Consider the following 5,097-nt stretch of genomic DNA (forward strand, 5'->3'; position numbering starts at 1 on the left):
AAACAAAAATGTCTAACAGTAAATAAAAAGAGCTGTGGACACTGCAGCAGGTGCAACACGCTTCATAAGGCTACATTTAGTAACCTTATACTTAAAGGTTCAGTGTATAAGATTTAGTGGCATCTAGTGATGAGGGTTGTGAATTGCAATCGTCTATCCAGTCAAAGAGCATGGGACAGCTACGGTGGCTGACAAAGCACAAAAGGTGTCTCTTCTGAGACAGCAGAGAGTGGCCAGTCAAGAAATTAGGTTTCTTTAGGTAGATTTATTAAGAAATGATTTTTACTTAATTATTCAGTAAAACCATATTTTAATGTGACACGGCTGAAATAGATCTCAGTCATGACAGCAACAGTTACTCACATAATCACTGTAGTGGTTTTGAATACAAAATAAAAGCATGAGAAGCTTATTTACTGTAATGCAATATTGGAGTTGAACTGAGCTTTTACTTTGAAAATTCTGAACAACATTAAAAAAGACTGTAGCTGCTTGACACGCCTCTGAAAAACGTCATTCCCCTATATGTCCTCTGCCTGGAGATATGGGGAAATGAAAAAGCGTCCGTAGGCTGATGGATGAGGATCAAACACCGAAACAAAAACAGTGCAGCACATGCCATAATCTGAGAAACATCCACTGCAGAATCCATTTGTTGAAGAGAGAGGGAAAAAATGATGCCATGGCAGGTTTGAACACTCTACTCTTGGGTTATGAGCCCCACACCTTACCGACAGAGCTAAACAAATAATATATTCATCGAGATTATGGCTTATATTCTCATCCACCATCTCATGTATTAAAATATTGCTCCGATGCAAAACTTATTTGCAGACAGAGGAGAATAAGGAAAATATTTAATCTGTGAAAATTGCACACGTACTTTTTCTTTTTCTTTAAGAAGACGGTGATGGGTCATATAAAGCCTTGTGGTGTCTGGTTATTTAACTCAAACTAACAAACAACATAGCTAAGTTGATGGCGTGGGTAGATATGGGGAACATCAGTCATCTCAGAAGTGTGTGGATGAGTGACAATGCAGTCTAATGCACGTTGCAGCAAATTAAAGAAAGGAACAAAGGCTGAGGTTGAAGCAGTAGGCCAGAAGAGAGAGAGACTCCCAGAAAGGCAGCCATTTAATGCTCTCTAGGAAGCCCAACCCAGATGGGCAGGTACACACATTGGACCCCGACAGCTCCACCAACAAGCCACACCCACCATCAGTAAAACAGGGAAGACGCACCCGCTTTGAATGTCATGCAGGCAGGAAGTCACAATAATGTGCCCTTGTTTACAAACTGAAGGACGAATGTGCTAAAAAAGTATCAGCAGGAAATCTACACTGATTGTTTCTCTCCTGTTTGGTTTTGATGCTTTAAACTCTATTTTTCTAGACAAAATAAATGTTTTTTATGTTGTTACATTTAAAAACTTGGGTTGTGTTCTTTATCGTTTTGGTCCATGTTGTATTCAGGACTCGTTTATTTCTTTGATCAGGTCTGTTGATCCTCATTTATCAGAAAGTTTTCTCCTCATGACTGTTGCAGAGACGTGAAAGGAGCGACAGAGAGAGATTCAGAAGGAGGATCAGATTTTGGCTGTGAGCCGATCTCTGCAGAACTGCAGCACAAGTGACTCACATAAATCACTTTCTCACCTACACTGTTCTGACTCACATGCTCTCAACAAAGCGCATGCACGTTTTTGGTTTCTGTTCCTGGAAAGCAGCTGTCTAAGAACATTTCCTCATCTTGTGTAATTGTGAGCCGAGCTTCACCTTTTCTTCTTCTCCAACTGCAGAGGTATCACCTGTACACAGTTATAGTGTCTCATGCAACAGGCCACAGCTCAAAATGTTAAACATCACCAGATTTTTCCATGGTGGACTTTGTTACCTGGCAGAATAACAATACCAAACCCAGCAGAGACAACAGGGTACCAGAAATCAGAAATACTTAATTGATTCCTGAGGGAAATTCTTCAAATACCATGAGTATCAAAAGTAAAATTATTATTACTGACACATGAACATGAGCAGCATGTTAGACAGAGCAGGTGGAGCGATTTTACCTGATGTTGGCAGTTTAATCAGTTGTATATGTAAAATCTGCAGAGGAACCAGTAACCACAGCTTTCAGATAAAATAAAGTGGCATTAAATAAAAATAATCAAGTACAAGTGCTTAAGTAGCCTACTTGATTTCAGAGCTGTTGAACCTGTTGACGCATCTGATTTGATCTGAAAACTAAATTAAATTGTTTCCAGGCAGCTGTCTAAGTATCAGGAATGTAGAATTATGTCCTCAGAGAGTCCATCTCCACAGCATTGTTTGAAAACCAGTCTGACTTCTCTCTTCATATCAATGTACAACAGACTTTGTTTCAGTTATTTGTTGACTTTTGAACAGCGTCCTGCTTCTAGAGCAGATAAAACCAAGAGTCATTAAAACCTGATAAAAACAGGATCATTCACCTCCTTTAACTGTAACTCTGAGAGTTAGCTCTCAAAATGTCAGTACTTTGCCAGTGTAGCTTGTGATATGAAGGAAGCAACTCTGACCTCATTGTAACTTCACCCTGTCACGTCTGATTCACGTGTGGTTTCAGTTCTTCCTCTTTACTGTTGGGTAGAAAGTGATTTACATAAAAACAGACTGCTGGTCTTTTATTCATGTGTATCTGAAGACATTGAAGTTTTAATTAAACATTGAAGTGAGAGTTCAGGTAAATATTCTGTCACTGAACTAAACTCAACACTTACTGAGTCACAAACGTGACATACTGAGTTGTTTAAAAAAGGATCCTCCATCAAGATGGAGGAACAGCAGCTCTCTGTTCTCTTTGTTTTTCATATTGGTCTGTCTGCTTAATGAGCAGCAGGTGGCGCTCAAACACAGTTTGACTCCTCAGCAAAACCTTTGAGGTCCACCTTCACTTCTGCAGCTCTGGAGGTTATCAGCACGGTGCACAGCACAGGAGAAATTATCAGTGATTTAAAAAATAAGTATTTTAACTATTTATTTAATCTTTAGATTTTTCTTTTAAAAATCATTCAGTAAATCTGAGCTGTTTGTCTCTTTGTAGCTGTCTGAGTCTAATTTAGCTTTAACAGTGAAATCTAATAAATGGATGTGCTGAGGTGTGAGGGGCTCTGGGGACCAGTCCCAGGCCAGCTGGACATCAGTGGTTGGTACATTACGTGAGGCGGGTGGTTACAGGGGAGTTAGTTGAAAGCCCAGGGCGTCTCATGCGGACGCTAAAAGGTACAAATACTGACGACTTGTCAGGCTTTTCTCAAAGCGTCGTATTTGACGCCCTGAGAATGAGACTGGGCTCCAACTTCTACATTGGACAACTCTGCTTCACTGAGTTTTCAGTAAGTACTAGGCTAATAGTTTCAAACAGCTGATTCACTAAATCAGGTTGCACCAGAAATCCAATCAGGAGCAATCAGCTATGTAAACAGAAAGTCACTGTAACACCACAAGCTGACAAATAAAGAACTGAGGTCTGAGTGAGATATCAGATGAGCTAAGCAAAATTTCTTATTTGATCTTTATTAGTATCGTGTTTTGTATTTTGAGGTGTTTTGTGTTTATTGTGAAATGAAATTTAAGATATTGTCAACAAAAGCCTACTACACCTATTTAATCTCTTTAATTTCCACCATAAATTGGTGCAGAAAATGTGTCCAGGAGGACACAAAGACTCCCCACTCATATATATCAGCTTTGAATATTTCATTAAAATAGTGTTAAATATCTTTACATCTTGTTCTTTTGAACCCACTATTATGCACCGTCAGATCACGTGAGCTAAGTGTAGCGACACACCCCTAATCTGAGCACCACTTTTCAACACAAAGTGATCCCTTGCATGTCAGTGACTGTGTCTTTGCCTGTTCAAAACACTGCAAAGGTCAATAAATCGTCCAAATGTTCATGTTGTCCGTCTTAAAGGTGTCATGATCATCAGGGGCGGACTGCCACAATAATTTACTCCACCCCAGGCCACCCTGTTTACGCAAACCAATAGAAATAAAATAGAGTTGTACCGGCAGGGATAGGGCACAGAAGCCATTGCCTGGGTTACTACCATTAGGGCCAGATTTAAAGGTTTGCGTGAGTAAAAACGTGTGCAAACTTGATATCAGTGCAAATTAACATGCAAGCCGATCTACTAACGGTGTGCACGCAGAATGCATCTTTCAAAAGTGCAAAATAGCACCTGTTGTTCATTTAGTACTTTTGCCTTAATGATAAATCGGGATGTTAGTAAATTGGGCTCATAGAGCGCCTGTTTCTCGCAGCGTTTTGTCTGCCTGTCTGTTCACATGTGGAGCAGAGAGACCCTGCGGATTGAAGTGAGTACAAGCTTAGACTGCACTGGTGTTCAGCTCTGTCCTGTACACAGACTGCACATCCTGATAGTTACATTATATTTTAGTTTACAGGTGAAAGAACTGGTTGTTAAAACAAAGGAAGGTGATGATTATGGAGGATTAGTGAAGTAAATTAGGGATAGAAACTACAGCTAATGAGGTTTCTTTTAACATTAATGTGCAAATTAAATGCTTAGTAACTATCCAGAAATCCTGTGTAGAAAAAAAGAGATGCATCAATAATTGTTTTATAATCGCATCAAAACCCTTTGAATCGTTGTTACTGTGAGTGAAGAAAGACAATGATTAGTAATCAATGGTTTTATTTTAAAGTGTGGAAGAGGAACGTCTGACACAGGAGGGACCACTCAGTCTGTAAGGGAACAAGAACAAACAGCTTGTCAGAGGCAAAGAAACGTTCATTCAGCCAGTATTACAGTGTGGGAAGCTAAATAGAAAATAAAGAGATGGTTATTAAACATGGCACATTGATTGCAACATATACTGTAGCCTGTAAACACGTGACGTGATGCATCTTTGTCCTGGTGAGATGACTGTATCAGAAAATATAGTTACACAAGGACAGCAAATTGTATTTTCCATTAACTTTATGAAAACGTGCAGCGCTGCAGGTCGTGTAGTTTCCCTATCGTGGCTCTAGTCTGACACCTAGTGGTGGACAAGTTAATTGTGGCTTGTGTGGGTGGATTTATGGGT

The sequence above is a fragment of the Micropterus dolomieu genome, linkage group LG12, assembly GCF_021292245.1.
Source record: "Micropterus dolomieu isolate WLL.071019.BEF.003 ecotype Adirondacks linkage group LG12, ASM2129224v1, whole genome shotgun sequence".
Taxonomy (NCBI): domain Eukaryota; kingdom Metazoa; phylum Chordata; class Actinopteri; order Centrarchiformes; family Centrarchidae; genus Micropterus; species Micropterus dolomieu.